Raw genomic sequence first — 18,963 nt, forward strand, 5'->3', positions numbered from 1 at the left:
TTGGACTATAAATGCGTCTTTTGTGGGTCCAAAACCTTAAATCGAGAGATCGGTCTATATGGCAGCTATATCCAATTCTGGACCGACCTAAGCCAAATTGAAGTAGAATATTGAAGAGCCTAACACAACTTACTGTCCCAAATTTCGGCAAAATTGGACAATAAATGCGCCTTTTATGGGTCCAAACCTTAAATCGAGAGATCGGTCTATATGACAGCTATATCGAAATCTGAACCGATTTAAGCCAAATTGAAGAAGAGTGTTGAAGAACCTAACACAACTTACTGTCCCAAATTTCGGCAAAATTGGACAATAAATGCGCCTTTTATGGGTCCAAACCTTAAATCGAGAGATCGGTCTATATGGCAGCTATATCCAAATCTGAACCGATCGGGGCCAAACTGAAGAGGGATATCGAAGGGTTTTACACAACCCACTGTCCTAATTTTCGGCAAAATTGGACAATAAATGCGTCTTTTGTGGGTCCAAAACCTTAAATAGAGAGATCGGTCTATATGGCAGCTATATCCAATTCTGGACCGACCTAAGCCAAATTGAAGTAGAATATTGAAGAGCCTAACACAACTTACTGTCCCAAATTTCGGCAAAATTGGACAATAAATGCGCCATTTATGGGCCCAAGACCTTAAATCGAGAGATCGGTCTATATGGCGACTATATGCAAATCTGGACCGATATGTACCATATTGCAAAAAGGTGTCGAAGATCCTAACACAACTCACTGTTCCAAATTTCGACGACATCGGTCAATAAATGCGCCTTTTATGGGTCCAAAACCTTAAATCAAGAGATCGGTCTCTATGGCAGCTATATCCAAATTTGAACCGATCTGGATCAAATTGAAGAAGGATATCGAAGGGCCTAACACAACTAACTGTCCCAGATTTTATCAAAATCGGATAATAAATGTGACTTTTATTCGCCTAAAACCCTAAATCGGCGGATCTGTGTATATGGGGGCTATATCAATATATAGTCCGATATAGCCCATCTTCGAACTTAACCTCCTAACGGACAGTTTCAGCCCAATATCTCTATTTTTAAAGACTGTAGCGTGATTTCAACAGACATACGGACGGACATGAGTAGATCGTCTTAGATTTTTACGACGATCAAGAATTTATATACTTTATAGAGTCGGAATTGGGTATTTCGATGTGTTGCAAACGGAACACCATCCTTCTGTGGTGGGTATAAATAGGCGACAAATAATAATTGGATCAACCAATCTAAACCCCATGACATATTGCAATGCCTTATCTTATGCGTTCTTTTGGGGTTATTAAAAGTTCTTTATTCTTACATGGCATGTTAAGGTTAAGGCCCTGCACAAACTTCTTCCATTGCCTTTTAATTTTTTCCTCAATAATTTCTCCCAATTTCTTTCAGTTGTCCAAGATAATTTAATTTCTACTAGATATTTGATTATGTTGACTTAACATAACTTAACATTAACATACTTTCATAATAAACTTGAGTTTTTATTTCGATCACCAACTAGGCATGTTCGAAATTTTCTGTTTGTCCCTGACTGAATTTTTTAATATGACCACGTTGTTTGCTTTCCATATGGAACTTTTTGCCCAAGGATATTTTGCCAATTATGAAACTTCAATATGTTGGCATACAAAAAAACAAAAACGAATGTAGGTTTAAAGTTTGTCCATGTAGTTGTTGTTGTGCCGTTGTTGCATTGTAGAACTTTAAAAAAATCCTTGCAGAAATTATTATGGCCACTAGCAGGGCAAAATAAATGTCAATCGTTTAAATGAAACCTACGTAAAAAAATTATGTGGTTTAAGTTTAACTTCATAACGAAGTTCAAACTTTACTTAGGAGTAGTAATCATTCAGGGTAGTTGTAGCTTCTTAGTTGTTTTTTCAAAAAGGAAGTAATTCGTGAAGGAGTTCAAGCGTTATAATGTGATTGCTGTAAATTTGGTTGGAAAATAGCAGCCGTCTATTGTTGGCGAACTCAATCATCTAAAAGTGAACAAAATGTTTGTGTATGACACCCAGGGACGTATTCAGGAAGAGAGATATTCCCCAAATTTCAATTTTTTCCAATGTTAGCGGATATATTGTACGTACTTATAATAGTTTTGTAGCTCTAGTTAGACTCGTAAAACCCAAATAGTTACTTCGCTTGCGCGAACGTGGTGATCTTGGACGAAAAAGATTTTCCAATTCGCAGTTCGTAAACTCCCAAAACGATCGTGTTTACTTAACCGAGCAATGCAAATGCAAATTTGCTCATGAACATTTGATTAACGAACTGGGGCTAACTTCTCTCATATCATTGCTGTCCGATTCAAGTTTAATCTCAATAATAAGGGACCTCTTTTTATAGCCGAGTCCAAACGGCGTGCAGCAGTGCGACACCCTTTTTGGAAAGAACTTCTATTCATATTACCCCGCAGATGTCGCCAGCATTAGGAAGGGAAAACCACAGCTGAAAAATATTTCTGATGTTCTCTTCAAGACTCGAAAGGCGGACACTTAACCGACGCCCACCGGAAGTTGTTTTCCATCTAAGGTCATGGTATGAGCAGCTGTGACCGCCGATGGTCGCTCTCCAATCATTTCATCGAGCATCGAGTAAATGCGTCTTATTAAAGGGAAAACGGCAATATTTAAGTCGTAGTCCATGGGTGTACCAACAGTACTTGAAACCGTCTCATAAAACACGTGTATATCAAGAATGCCTAAAAAATCATGTTCCGCACTTCATTTCGTCCAATTTGACAGATGCCAATCCGATAGGATTTTCTGTATGGGCCATTTTAGAGGGCAAGGTAAGGTCTAAAAAATATGCCAGTACACTGAAGATACTTCTACGGGAATGGGCCAAAATGCCAACAGATTACATACGTTTAGCTTGCAACACTCTTTTTGACCAGAGCAATGGCCAATGCAAAAGGTAGTCATATCGAGCAAAAGTGAATGAATTCTGAAATTTTGTTTGCTTCCACACATTTTTCTCATATTAAGCAATTAAAAAATATTTTCACATAAAATTATGTCATCGTTCAAATTGGTAATACTTTGTGTCAGCTACCCTGTTCCAAGGGAAATATAAGGGTTATATAAGAGTGATTCTTCTTGCATTTATTTATTCCTTCGTTTTTGTTAGACACATGAAATGGACATAATTTTAACGCCAATGACATGATGTCATGGCATACATTCATGGTGTGCTTTTGGAAAACATGGTATCAAGGTGAATGCCGTGGTAACAGTTTGATGAGATGATTTCAAAGTGCATAGTGTTTGTGCCAATGATATGGTGTAGCTGAAATGGTGTAATATTCGATGACTTTATGTCATATTAGATGGCATGATGTCATTTTGGAAGACATAATGTCAGGTTGGATGACATAATGCCTTTCTGGATGACATGATATCATGTTGGGTGCTATTTTGTCATACATTCATAAAACAGCTCAATATACCAAATTTTAGGTAATAAGTATGTCATTTATGGGTACAAAATGGGGAGATTAGTCTATATGGGGGCTACATACAAAAATGCTCCGATCTAAGATGTACTCGGCTGGGGCGTCGAAGGGCCTAATATAGGGTTTTCCAATAAGTACTTAACAACTTTATTTATAATTTTCGTTTGTTTATTTTTCGAGACGAGCTCAAAGATCGCAGATTTTTCTGCAAGGGATGACCACACACACCAACCACTATGGGGCGTTTTGGATCTCTCGGCCACACAATTCAATTCCCGTTTAATGTTGGCTCTGAGCTCTTCTTACCTTGTCAGCTTGTTGGCATAGAATATTGACTTGACTTTGCCCCAAAGCAAATAGTCTAGAGGCGTCAAATCGCATCTACAAGACTGCCAATCGACTGAACCATTTCTTGAGATAACACGTTCATCAAACTTACTCTTCAATAAATCGATTGTAATTTAAACTGTGTGGCTTCCTGCACATGACTTTCAGGTCCAATTCAGGCAAAAAAAAATCAGTGCGGTAGCGTTGCCAATTCACGTGACTGTGACGATTGGCACGTCGACGAAGAAGTTTGGCCCAATGACACCGCCGGCATACAAACCGCACCAAATAGTTAATTTTTGTGGATGAAATGTTGATTCGTGACGCACAATTTCAACGAAATCGTGTAGTAAATGTGTTTGACAACACTCGTTTAAACAGCTCACCCACGTTTTGTGTATGGTTTCACTGCCAAACAACTTCAGTTTGCTCTATAATTTAACCATGAAACGTCTTACAAATGAACAACGCTTGGAAATTATTGAATTTTATTATCAAAATGCGTGCTGTGTAAAGAAAATTCATCGCGCGCTTCTTGTGTTCATCGACTCTCTCTCGATTGTCGATTTTGGAGTGAAGATCAGCCAGAAGCATTGCAAGAGTTACCAGTTTATCCAGAAGAAATTATAGTTTGGTGCGGTTTATGGCATCATTGGACCGTACTTCTTCAAAGATAATGCGAATCGTAACGTAACTGTGAATGGTGAGCGCCATGAGATGATTGCAAATAAAGAGTTTTCGATATTACAACAAAAGGAAGGCCCTTTTACCGTAAGAGAAGCTGTTAAAGGTTTTACAATAAAGAAAGTTAATTACGTTCAATAATGTTACGTTTATGGCTTACGTTTGATATGTTGAAGTTAAACGTAACACGGTTACAATAAAAAAATATCTCAAACGTTTTATTTTTTTGCGTGCACCACCATAGGGTTGGGGGTATACTTATCTCGTTGTAACACATCGAAATATTGATCGTCTAGCCACGTCCGTTGTGATAACCTGATAGAGCCCCCATATAAACCGATCTCCCGATTAGTATTCTCCAGCCAGTGAGTTATTTTAAGCCTTCCGTCATCACACCTAAATATGATTCAGATTGGTATTTATTCAGATATAGCTGTCATATAGACCGATCTGCCGATTTAGGCTCTTAAGTCCATAAAAGCTGCATTTATTACCCGATTTCACTGGAATTTTAAACAGTGACTTGTATTAGCCTCCCGTCATCCGGTCAGCATATGGTCCAGATCAGACTATATTTAGATATAGTTGCTGTATAGACCAATCTGTCTTAACCCAATAAAAAGCGGATTTGTTGCCCGATTTCGCTGAAACTGTGACTTGTATGAAAGTTCTCGAGACCTGAATGAAATATGATCCAGACCAGCCCCCATTTGCATAATACTGTGGATATGGTAGTGGAGTTGTTTGAAAGCGAATGGTTAATTTAGCCATGGTGGTGGGTGTTCAAAGTTCGGCACGGCCTAACCAGAGATATTTTTACTTGTTTTTGACTTCATTCTGCCTTTTTCACGTTTTTTCAGATAACTATTAGTCTTCTTAGTGAAATCATTTGCATTTGCATGTTAATGTCTTACCAAACAAATCAAATCAAATCAAATCAATCTGGTACTTGAAGGGGTTTCACCGACCATCACTTTGATTTTTCTACAATATATGCGGCTTAAATGTATTTCCATGTCAATTGAAATCCCCCCCCCACACACACACACACTAGTGCACATTCTTTTTATGCACATTTCATCATATTGCTTTGTGGCAGCGGGATTTACCCCAACAGTACAAAATAAGAAAAACTAAACCAGCTTGGCAGGCGACTAAAATTAGCAGAACTCAAAAGAAAGAAGATACAAAACAAATGGCACATTAGACGGAATAAGGGGGGAAAAACAGAGGAGGCACTAGGCACAACTAGACATAAAGGCATGAAAAAAAAACTAGACATGAAGGTCATGGCATAGAATACTGCGAACAAATTCATTCGCATTAGTAAATTAATCCACAGATTTCAATGGGGGGAAAGGGATCGCATTTTGCTCTCGCCCTATAACATGGACAACAAAGGAGCCGTGCCGGCTATAGAACTAATAGTATTAAAATATATGTATATTTGCATTTAACTAAGGAAGCAAGGAAAGGACAATTTAGTGGCAATAAATGTAGGAAGCTTCATAAGGTTTCAGGGCAATTTCAGGGTTTTCCAAAGAAGAGAATTTTCCAAGCATGCCTTACAATTGCTTAGTTTTTCTTCCATCTAATATTAAATGTGTAAGGCTAATTAGATGAAAAAATATAGAGATTTTTTTTTGTAAAGGATTTGTTATCCTTTCATTTTTTATGACCAAACTTCTCTAATTACATACAATTATCATTTATCATGTTGCAGTAACCCCTTGTAATATCAAAGTAATTACATATATTATCATACGACATGGTTTTCAATTACCACTCTCCGTCATAAAGCCAAAAACCCAAATTAGAGGACACATTCATTAGCAAAACGAGTTGCAAATTTGCCAGCTCCCATAATGTAATAGCGTTGATAGTTTCTTTGCTTTCAAAAAAAAAAAAAAAAAGTAGCTATAAACCTACAAAACTACTCTATAATATCCTTAAAATAAAGGACCTTTGGGTCATTGCGATACAAGCAGCTAATATTAGATGATTGCCTGACTGCTTGCAGCTTGCAGTTATGCTGCCAAGACATGTCGTAAACAATTTTCTATGAAATGCTTGCCAAAATACCAACTCAAATTACGTGTTTCAGCCGACGTTGCTTAAGGACTATGGCTACACTACAACTCTATATTCTCTTATAATGGAGGGGCCCTTCTAGGCCTACTACAATGCTACAGCTAGTCTGTTTCAACTTTAATTTCATTGAACATTGAGCACAAGATGCTGCAGTTTTGCTTTGGTTTTACCAAAGTTTGCAAAATTGTTCCATTTCTTTGAATGGCTTTGCTTTGTTTCTTGATTTTTCTTTCGTTGCTTTGTATTGTCGTTTCTTGTTCAATTCGTCTATCACTGCCAACAAATAGCCACGAGTGTATTGAGTTGTGTATATGGATGGCTATAGTAGCATAAGCTATCAACCTCAATTTTATGCTACTCAATGCGAGTCACAATCATATTGCAGCTGTTTTGTTAGCAAAGAGTGCACAGTGGTTTTTGTTTTTTATTTTTTGTTGCGGGTCAGGAGGGGCAAATGGCGAGTAGGTCTCTCCGGAGACCGGCATAAGGCGAGTAACGAGTTAAAACCCACCCTGGGCACCCCTGGGATTAATTTCACCTGGTAATCGCTTTCGCATTACTTTGAGGTCTAACCCATATCTGGTGATTATCCATGTCATCTTCGTTGTGTCAGCTTTTATACTTCCGCATTCATATCTCCGCATTCATACTTAAGCCGCTGCTTCCAGGTCCATCTTGTTCCTGCGCAGTACTTATTCGGTGTTGCTCAACACCGCCTCCCAGTTCTTTTTGTCCTCCAGCATCCTGGAAGAAAGGCGAAACCTTCGAGGTGAAACCTCGCCAATCGCTATTTTCAGTTCTCTGCGTCTTTTGACCCAGCGATTGTAGTGGAAGAATTTGTGTTCCGCATCATCTGCAACCTCTAGCCCCATATAAGCATTTGCCCGTTTTATGCAGGTATTTCCGGAAGAAACCATCGCCTATCTCTCCACATACGCACATCGAGCATAAGTCCAGCTGGCCCGATTCTCATTAGTGCATATTTGTTGCCATCTCTAGATAGTCTGCTCACACCCTGTTATTGCACTTCGCGGTGTAGAGTCTGGCGCGCTCCATGGCCTGTAGGTCTATAGGAACCTGCGGGCTCCGCCACTGTCCGGTAGGAGGATATGACCCTAAGGGCCGCCGTTCTCTGTACCGAGAGTAGGATTTCGCTCGGGATGCTGTCTGCAGTATTTGGCCTCATATTTCGTTACCATAGAGGAGAATACTATTGCATGTGTCCATTAAGAGTCTGTTCCTACTTGGAAGAAGTCCGGAAGTAACCATGGCCTTTCAACGTAATGGTTGACTTCGCCTATCTCTCCAAATCCGCACATCGGGTATATTGCACTTCGCTGAGTACAGTCTGGCGCGCTCCATGGCCTGTGGTACTATCGGAAACTTCCCGAATAAGGCAAAGGCTGCGGGTTCCGCCACGGTCCGGTAGGAGGATATGATCCAAGCAACTGCCGTCCTCTACACCGAGAGCAAGGATTTCGTTCGGCATGCTGTCTGCAGAATACTATTGCATGTCTCCACCTGCACCTGCACCTGCACCTGCTCGGAAGAGGTCCGGAACTAACCTCGCCTATCTCTCCAAATCCGCAAATCGGATATAAGTCGTCGTGTCCAACTGGGCCGATTCTCATTCGTCCACATTTCTTGCCATCTCTTCATAGTCTCCTCACACCCTGTTCTCTTTGGCCATTGCACTTCGCTGAGTACAGTCTGGCGTGCTTCATGGCCTGTAGGTCTATCGGAACCTTCCCGCCTATCACAAGAGCTGCGGGCTCGCCACTGTCCAGTGGGATGATATGACCCTAAGAGTCGCCGTTCTCTGTACCGAGAGCAGGGATTTTGCTCGGCATGCTCTCTGTAGTGTCTGGCCCCATATTTCGTTACCATAGAGGAGAATACTATTGCATGTCTCCATTAAGAGTCTGCACCTGCTCGGAAGAGGTCCGGAACTAACCATTTGCCTTTTAACGTAGTAGTTGACTTCGCCTATCTCTCCAAATCCGCAAATCGGGAATAAGTCGTCGTGTCCAACTGGGCCGATTCTGATTCGTTCACATTTGTTACCATCTCTCCATAGTCTCCTCACACCCTCTCTGGGCATTGCACTTCGCTGTGTAGAGTCTGGCGCGCTCCATGGCCTGTAGGTCTATCGGAACCTTACCGGCTATCGCAAGGGCTGCGGGCTCCGCCACTGTCCAGTGGGATGATATGACCCTAAGAATCGCCGTTCTCTGTACTGAGAGCAGGGATTTCGCTCGGCATGCTGTCTGTAGTGTCTGGCCTCATATTTCGTTACCATAGAGGAGGATACCATTAAGAGTCTGCACCAGCTCGGAAGAGGTCCGGAAGTAACCATGGCCTTTCAACCTAATAGTTGACTTTGCCTATCTCTCCAAATCCGCAGATCGGGTATATTGCACTTCGCTTAGTACAGTCTGGCGCGCTCCATGGCCTGTAGGTCTATCGGAACCTTTCCGACTATCGCAAAGGCTGCGGGTTCCGCCACGGTCCGGTAGGAGGATATGATCCTAGAAACCGCCGTCCTCTATACCGAGAGCAAGTATTTAGCTCTACATGCTGTCTGAGGTGTCTGGCCCCATATTTCGTTCCCATAGAGTAGGATGCTATTGCATGTCTCCATTAAGAGTCTGTACCCGCTCGGGAGAGTCCCTCCTATGTTTGCCATCAGTCAACTAAGTTGCGGCGCTATCCTTGCGACCTTTGTTGTCTAATGCTAGTTTTGTTCTGCATAGGCCAGCTTTGTATCCAGTCGGATTCCTAGATATTTGACCGATGTCTTGGCCTTCACCAGTTGGTCGTCTATGCGCATATCCACTTCCACTGAGATATTTTTCTAGTTAGGAGTAGCAACTCCGTTTTCTGCATCGCAAGTTGCCAGCCGTAGGCGTTCAGCCAGTCTTTCGCCTTGGCATCACCTGTCGTAGCTTGCGCTCTGCACCTTCCGCGTCTTATGCATTAGAGTGAAAGGCTTCTTGGGGTCGGATTAAGCACCCCCAAACAAGTTTTAGCCCCTCGCGGAATTTTAAATACTACTCTGTATTCGGAAAAGTTTGCCAATTTTTGAGCTTCTCAAAGGAGTTTAGCCCCCCTTGACAAATTGGCCATAAAAAGGAGGCCCCTTATCATTGAGCTTAAAAATTTTAATCGGACAGCACTCAGTGATATGTGAGAAGTTTGCCCCAGTTCCTTAGTGGAATGTTCATGGGAAAATTTGCATTTGTAGTAGTGGTTCCTTGTCTAGCCACCTTCACTATCTCAACCACATCTCTGAGAGCCCACCTCTCTCAATGATGGCGTCCTGGAGCCGTGGCTTTATAATTCGTTTCAAATGCTTGTATCCAGCATACAGAGTGGCCCGTATGAGGATGGGGATGCATGATCAACTTTGCCTTTGCAGATCAAAATACCAAATATATCAGGATTCTCAAAATAGCTATTTAAGGAATGGCTACAACTTTTTTGTTAGGGAAAAACTGCAAAAATTTTTTGCCCAAAAAATGGCTCAAATTTCCTTTCATTCGAAAAAAATTCCTTCATTAGAAAAAGACCCCTTTATTAAAAAAAAACTCCCGTCATTCAAAAATAATTTTGAAAACCATGGGTTATTTAGGGGTTTCAACGAAAAAAGTGCAATCCTAAATTCCCAAAATTTTCACAAAAATTACCACAATTCCCTTAAATGAAGAAAAATCTTAAAATAGCTGTAAAAAACACGCAATAGTTGATTTTCCAAAATTTTGACAAAAATCACCAAAATAGCTTAACTGGCGAAATCAGTCCAAAAATGTGGAATTAAATTAAATTAGAAATTTAAATTCGAAATTTTTGACAAAAACCCCAAATTTACCTTGAAAAGATTTTTTTCTTATTTTAAAGCATTTTCGTTCCAGGAGCCGGCCCATGGACATTGGGAGTTTCCCTTTTGCCTATGCGATATTTTAAATTTTCTACAAAATGGTTTTCCAACATTTTGACCAAAATTCCCAAACTTCTCTTAAACAAAGTCCAAAAATTGGTAGTATTTTTGATAAAAAAACGTAAAAGTAGAGTTGCCAAAACTTTGACAAGAATCCCCAAAATTTCCTTTAGATTTAAAAAAATTACAGACATTTGGGTGCCCTTTGTCTTCCCGAAAGTGCCATATTTTTTACAAAGGCCATAGACAAAGAGCATTCAAGTGTTTCAAATTAAATTTTACTAAAGTGTGATTTTCATAACTTAATTCTGAAATCAATGCCTTTTCTTTATTTTTTTTTTAATTTTGGCCTTCATTCCTTCACCCCAAAAACCCACTGTGCAATAACATCAGTTAGCTGGGTCTCACGTCAATGTAATGCATAGTGAATTTAATTCTCTATGGTCATGGTCAGCAGCAGTTGGCCCAGCCAGCCGGCCAAAATGAAAATAATAGAACTGTGAAGCCCCAGTCACACAGACACACTCTCATCACCCCATTCAATATTGCAAATAAAACTTTTGCAGGTTTTTATGACTTTTTTTTGGTGTGCTGTGGCTCAAACATGTAGACTCCTTTCACTTGGCAGTGGTTGTATTCTGCACTACCACAAGCACAGAAGAGTCGAAGCCAAATAATCATAAAAAAAAACTTTGTTTCAATTCTATGGTTGCATGTCATTTCCTAAACACAGCGCCCTCTCTCTCTCTCTCTCTCTCTGTCGCTCTCTTTGATAGTGGAGCAGTAGAAGAAGTATGTAGTTCAACCACAACGTGGGTAATGGTTGTGGTGAAGAAAAAAAACACAAAAATTAAATTCCCAATGGTGTGGCATGCAACTGCTCCTCTAGTTTTTTTTTTCAAATGCTCTGCATGGCAACAGTTTTTTTTTGGGGGTAAAGCAGAAAAACTCACCAAAACTTAGCAAAAAAAAGAAGCCAATGTGAGGAATACAATAGAAAATATTTTTTTGATTATGACAAGAATTTGGTTATAGGGGGGTCCTTTTTTGCCCATACAAGTACCAGCCGAGCTATAAATTCCTAATTGAAATTATCTCTGTTTTGAGTTATTTAAATAAAGTTTTGTTTTCCTTTGTTTTCTATTTGCCTTTGGAAATTGCATTCAAAATTTGAAAAGTGAAATTCTTCTGTCGACCAATGTCGACCATTACTTGCATTTTCTTTTGATACTGTTTTAGTTTTAGTTGGTCGTAGTTTTATTGCACGGAAACATGACATTTAAGTAAGGGTAGACAATAGTTATTGCCAGAACACACCATTTAATAGAAATTTTTTGAAGGGAAGATTTCTTTTGGAGATAAGTTTGAATGAACGCCACAGGATGATATGACAAAAATGAAAAGGATAATGAGACAAGAAAGCATTGACATAAGGAATAAACTCTAGATGAGAGTAGCAGCTCTACGGGTGTTCTTTTGAAACTTCATTTATAAAGGTTACATTTAGAAAGGGTGATTTTTTTAAGAGCTATAGGAAAGTTTTTCAAAAAAGCACATAAAATTCAGAAAAATGCATGAAATCTTTATTTGAATCGATAATACGGTCCATATAATTTAACGTTTGAAGATTATTACATGCAAATGTTGACCAGAGACTGCGCCTCAAATGGTCCATCCGCTTAGTGGAATTTTGGCATAATCTTTTCAACATTTCGGCCGGTATGTCGCAAATTAATGCTTCAAAGTTTAAGCAGGCTTGTCTGTGTTGTCGTTAAATCGCAAGATCTAGGCGCCCAATTTATCGGTCCCGAACGTAAAATAAAATATTCGAACTCGCCTCTCAATGAGTCTCTTGTTACGCATGCTGTGTGGCATGTGACACGACTTGTTAAAACCACATGTCTCTTGTTGAAGCCACAAGCTCTTGCATTTCGGGCAAAAAAAAGTTTGATATCATCTCACGGTAGTGCTCACTATTCACAGTTACGTTACGATTCACCTTTGAAGAAGTACGGTCCAATGATGTCACCAGCCCATAAACCATACCAAACTATGACTTTTTTTGGGTGCATTGGCAGCTCTTGGAATGCTTCTTTCTGATCTTCACACCAAAATCGACAATTTTGCTTATTTACGTGCCCATTTAGCAAAAATGAGCTTCGTCGATGGAATGGAAGAAGCGCGCTATGCACTTTCTTAACAGAGCACGCATTTTGATAAAAAAAATTCAATAATTTGCAAGCGTTTTTCCTTTGTAAGACGATTCATGGTTGAATTATAAACCAAACTGAAGATGTTTGACAGTGAAACAAAACACGAAACGTGTGTGAGCTGTTTAAACCAATGTTACCCAAAAGCTTATATCTAAAAAATCACCCTTTAATTTTGAAAGTAGATAACCAATACAAAAAAATTTAATTAGTGTGGATCTAATCAAGACGCGTAGCGCAGAATATCTTGATAGCCATCTTCAAAATGCTTCACATTATAGGGCTCAAACAAAATCGTGCTCTAGCACGATGCTAATATTTTTTCATATAGTCGGCGTTGACAAATTTTTTCACAGCTTGTGGCTCTGTAATTGCATTCTTTCTTCTGTCAGTTATCAGCTGTTACTTTTAGCTTGCTTTAGAAAAAAAGTGTAAAAAAATATATTTGATTAAAGTTCATTCTAAGATTTATTAAAAATGCATTTACTTTCTTTAAAAAATCCGCAATTACTTTTTGGGCAACCAATAGAAAACGAATTTAATATCAAATTTTTAGACCTAGTGTTTGGGTGTCGTCCTATCTCATAAACTCCCCCTAAACCAATGGCTACTGGGACTCAAATAAAAGAAATTTGAGAGTAGTCAAAATCCCAGATCGGTTTATATGGCAGCTATACCAGATTATGTACGGATTTCAACCATAGTTAGCCAAATTTTTCAACCATAGTCATGCAAAGTTTTAGCCAAATCGGGTAAGAATTGCGCCCTCTAGAGTATCAATAATTCAAGATCCAACATCGGTTTATATGGCAGCTATATCAGGTTATGGACCGATGTCAACCATTCTTAGCACAGTTATTAGAAGTTATAACAAAACACTTCATACCAAATTTCAGCCAAATCGGATAAAAATTGCGCCCTCTAGTGGCAGCTATATCAGGTTATCTACCGATGTCAACCATACTTAGCACAGTGGCATGGCAGCTATATCAGGTTATGGACCGATTTTAACCATACTTAGCACAGTTGTTGAAAGTCAAAACAAAACATTTCATGCTATATTTCAGCCAAATTGGATAAGAATTGCGCCCTCTAGTGGCCCAAGAAGTCAAGATCCAAGATCGGTTTATATGGCAGCTATATCTGATTATGGACCAATTTCAACTGTACTTAGCACGGTTGTTGGAAGTCATAACAAAACACTTCATGCCAAATTTCAGCCAAATCGGATAAGAATTGCGCCCTCTAGTGGCTCAAGAAGTCAAGATCCACGATCGGTTTACATGGCAGCTATATCAGATTATGGACCGATTTCAACCATACTTAGTACAGTTGTTGGAAGTCATAACAAACCACTTCACGCCAAATTTCAGCCAAACCGGATAAGAATTGCGCCCTCTAGAGGCTCATGAAATCAAGATCGAAAATCGGTTTATATGGCAGCTATATCAGGTTATGAACCGATTTGAACCATACTTAACACAGTTATTTGCAGTCATAATAAAACACTTCATGCCATATTTCAGCCAAATCGTATGAGAATTGCGCCCTCTAGAGGCTCAAAAAATCAAGATCGAAAATCGGTTTATATGGCAGCTATATCAGGTTATGGACCGATGTCAAACATACTTAGCACAGTTGTTGGAAGTCATAACAAAACACTTCATGCAAAATTTCAACCAAATCGTATGAGAATTGCGCCCTCTAGTGGCTCAAGAAGTCAAGATCGAAGATTATATTGCAGCTATATCAGTTTATCAACCGATTTAGACCGGACTTGGCACAGTTATTCAAAGTCATAACAGAACACTATGTCCAAAACTTCAGCCAAATCGAACAAAAATTGCGGCTTCCAGGGGCTTTAGAATTCAGATCGGAAGATCGGTTTATATGGGAGCTATATCCAAATCTGAATCGATATGGCCATTTGCATTTTGTATTGAAATTTTAAATTTGTTCAGATTGCGTAGGTTGGTCTGGAAGGAAACATAGGCTATATAATTTTTCGGTATCGGAAGGGGGACGGACCCTCCCCCATATGCCAAAAACACAACCAAAATCAAAATTGGACCGATCGGGACAATATAGGTATCAAATGAAAGGTATTGCAGAGTAGAATACTAATATGGTATCAAAATTTGAGTCTAAGTACCCATCGGGACGCCCCAACCCCAAAACTCCCCCAAACAGACATATTGGACGTTCATTTCAATATGGGGCTCAAATGAAAGGTATTCGGGAGTGGATTGCGAATCTGACATACAAAATCAGATCGAAGTATAGTGAGTCACGCCACACCTCATTAGATCCATTATGACTATATGACACTTGGCAGAACCGATTTTCTTAAAATTTTCATAGATTGTGTACGTTTGTCTGGAAGGAAACATAGGCTATATAATTTCATAGATTGTATAGATTGTATACGTTTGTCTGGAAGGAAACATAGGCTATATAATTTTTTAGATATCGGGTGGAGGCGGATCCTCCCCCTTACCCCAAAAACACCATCCATATCCGAAAGTTGTCCGATGGGCACAATAAGGGTATCAAATGAAAGCTACTGGGGACCAGAAAACGAATATGGTACTATTTTGGGAACGAATTTGGGTCCAAGTATCCAATTTTGGAGCCAAGTGTTTTGGGGTACGCCCTAAAGCACCCCCTAAACTGAATTTCATTTCTGTTGGGAATAAAGAACGAATTTGATATCCATATTTGAGTCGAAATGTCTGAGGTGCCATCGCTCCCCTGATGAGAATATTACCCTTAGAAAGATTATTATCACCAGGAACCGAGAAGGGGCAAATTCTCACACATCAATGGGTGCTTTCCGATTCAAGTTTAAACTCAATGATAGGGGACCTATTTTTATAGCGCAGCCGAACGGCGTCTCGCAGTGCAACACCTCTTTGGGGAAAATTTTTTTAGATGACCATGCATGGCATTGTGCCTCGCAAATGTCGCCAAAATTAAGTGGGGATAAACACCGCTTTGTCCGATGTTCTCGTCAGGATTCGAACGCTTTCAGCGTCATAGGCTACAATGGCACGAATTCGATATCCGCATTCAGGGCGAAGTGTCCCCACCCTAAAAAAAAAGAAAAGAGAGTTAAAGAAGGCACAGCAGAGTGGGCCCGGTTCGGCTAGTATTAAAGAAATCTTCGGAGAAACAAAAAAAAAACATTTTTTTTATTTGTTTTATTTTTTATGAACAACTTTATATATTTTGTAAGTTAATTATTATTAATGGATTTGATTAAGTGAGTTTTTGAACTAATTTCGTTCACATCAATATCTCATTGTGACAGCGAAGGACTTTTTACTTTCCCTTGCATATCCCACAAAAAAAGAAACTTTGAAACTTTGGCAAAGAAAGCAAAACTAGTCTCTCCTTCATTATGAAGTACCCATGGTAAACCATTGCAATCCTTTTGCACCATCAAGGTCCTATAAACTAGTTCTTTGTGTTGTCTTGTTCGATGTTCCCCACACATTCAAACTCATATTTTATGACATTTTTGTTTGTTGTCGCCTTCACTGTCAGGGCTGACGACATACTGGGTTGGTGTGCGCGGAGTCTAGCAACAACAGTGTCGCGACAAAATGCATTTAAATAAATTAATGATGAAGTTTGTTTTTTTTGCAGTGTTTTTTTTTTGTTTTTGCAAAGAAAAAACTTCATATGGATTATGGTAACTAAAAGTCTGTCCATCCATAGTCTCTGGGGGCTGTTTGCCACTGGCTGTGTATTTTCTATAATAACTGCCAAAAGAAACAAAAATAGTTTTATTGAAATACAGGCGCGTCAGTTGTCTCGTTTGCAATGCCAGGGAAAAAATCGAAACGCACAATAGTATTTAGTAAAGTATTGTTGTTTTCCGTTTCCTTCCTTCATAATTTTCAAAGTAGTTGGGGTCTGAAAATTTGCACGCAATGCATTTCTGGGTTTTTGGTGTTGTTATTTTTTTTTTTTTTTTTGTATTGCTTCGAGGGGTAAAACTTAAAATGTTCTTCTTTTGTTTGTTGTTGTTTTTTTTTCTTATTTGAGGTTTCCCTGCCGTTGTTATTGTTTTCAGCTCAAGGCTTATTCGTTGTCGTTGTCGCCTTCGTTGTTGTCTGAACCAAGGATTTATTGTCATTTTTGCTTTGAACAAAGTATTCAAAGTTGGGATTTTGCTAAAGTCTTGGGGCTAAGTTCTTTACATTGGGAAAAAGATTAATGTGCATTTTTAGTTTTTCTTGTTAAATTCTTAATTTGGTACTCATTTCAAGATGAGGCTTTTCTTTGTTTTAAAAATAACTTAATTTGACACATTTCTTTTATTTGTTTTTTTTTTGTTTTGTTATTTTTTGTAGTTCATGCATACAACAAACATGTGTGAAATGTCTTCAGCAGAGTGTTGACATATATGGAGTGGGGCACAAAATTTACTAGCCAAAAGAAAACAAAGTGCAAAGATCAGAAAGGTTGATCTTTTTCTTGTTGTAGTGCTCATATAAAACAATTACAAATATTTTTGGCCTCATTCTTGAGTCAAGAAAATTAGCCTTCTGTAGACAAAATTTAAATTAAGCCAGCAATGTGTATAGAAAACAAGTAAAAGCGTGCTAAATTCGAACGGACCGAATCTTGGGAACGTACCACCATGGATTCTGCTAAAAATTTATGCAAAATAAATTTCGTTGAAGGGCCAAACATCTGTCAAACCAGCAAAAATTATTGCTTCTAGGAAGCGAACAAGGATGATCGAAAGACCGGTTTACATGGGAGCAATATCAGGTTATAGACAGATTTGGAATGTATTTGGCAGAGTTATTGGAAATCGTAACAGAACACCGAAAACAAAATTTCAGCCAAATCGGACAAAAATTACGGCTTCCAGAGGCTCAAGAAGTCAAATCGGGAGATGGGTTTATATGGGAGCTATATCAGGTTAAAAACCGATTTGAACCGTACTGAACACAAGTGTTGAAAGTCAAAACAGAACACTACATACAAAATTTCAGTCAAATCGGACAAAATTTGAGGCCTGTATGGGCTCAGGAAGTAAAATCGGGCGATAGGTTTATATGGGAGCTATATCAGGTTGTAGACCGATTCGGACCGTACTTGACAATGTTATTGGAAGTCATAACAGAACACCACATGCAAAATTTCAGCCAAATCGAACAAAAATTGAGGCTTATAAGGGCTCAAGAAGTCAAGTCGAGGGACAAGTTTATATGGGAGCTATATCAGGTTATAGACCGATTTGGACCATACTAAGCACAAGTGTGGAAAGTCATAGCAAAACATCACATGCAAAATTTCAGTCAAATCGGACAAAAATTTAGGCTTGTAAGGGCTCAAGAAGTCAAATCGGGAGATCGGTTCATATGGGAGCTATATCAGGTTAAACACCAATTTGGACCGTACTTGGCACAGTTGTTTAAAGTCATAACGGAATACTACGTGCAAAATTTCAGCCAACGCGGACAAAAATTGCGGTTTCCAGGGGCTCAAGAAGTCAAATCGGGGGATCGGTTTATATGGGAGCTATATAAGGTTATAGACCGATTCGAACCGTACTGGACTATGTTATTGGAAGTCATAACGGAATACTACATGTAAAATTTCAGCCAAGTCGGACAAAAATTGCGGCTTACAGAGGCTCAAGAAGTCAAATCGGGAGATCGGTTTATATGGGAGCTATATCAGGTTAAATACCGATTTAGACCATATTTGACATAGTTGTTGGAAGTCATAACAGAACACTACGTGCAAAATTTCAGCCAAGTCGGACAAAAATTGCGGCTTACAGAGGCTCAAGAAGTCATATCGGGAGATCGGTTTATATGGGAGCTATATTAGGTTATAGACCGATTCGAACCGTACTTGAAAATGTTATTGAAAGTCATAACAGAACACCACATGCAAAATTTCAGCCAAATCGGACAAAAATTGCGGTTTCCACGGGCTCAAGAAGTCAAATCGGGGGATCGGTTTATATGGGAGCTATATCAGGTTCTTAACCGATTTAGACCATACTTAAGACAGTTGTTGAAAATCATAACGGAACGCTTCATGTAAATTTTCAGCCAAATCGGACAAAAATTGCGTTTTCCAGGGGCTTAAGAGTCATATCAGGAGGTCTTTTTATATGGGAGCTATATCGGGCTATAGACCGATTCGGACCGTACTTGGCAATGTTATTGATAGTCATAACAGAACACCACATGTAAAATTTCAGCCAA

General features: G+C 39.2%; 1 protein-coding gene across 2 annotated transcripts in view; it reads left to right on the top strand.

Moving 5' to 3' along the window:
• LOC106096236 (uncharacterized) overlaps positions 1-18,963 on the top strand; it is a 145,250-nt gene that overhangs the window by 95,565 nt on the left and 30,722 nt on the right. The window lies entirely within an intron of this gene.

The sequence above is a fragment of the Stomoxys calcitrans genome, chromosome 2 (assembly GCF_963082655.1).
Source record: "Stomoxys calcitrans chromosome 2, idStoCalc2.1, whole genome shotgun sequence".
NCBI classification, from domain to species: domain Eukaryota; kingdom Metazoa; phylum Arthropoda; class Insecta; order Diptera; family Muscidae; genus Stomoxys; species Stomoxys calcitrans.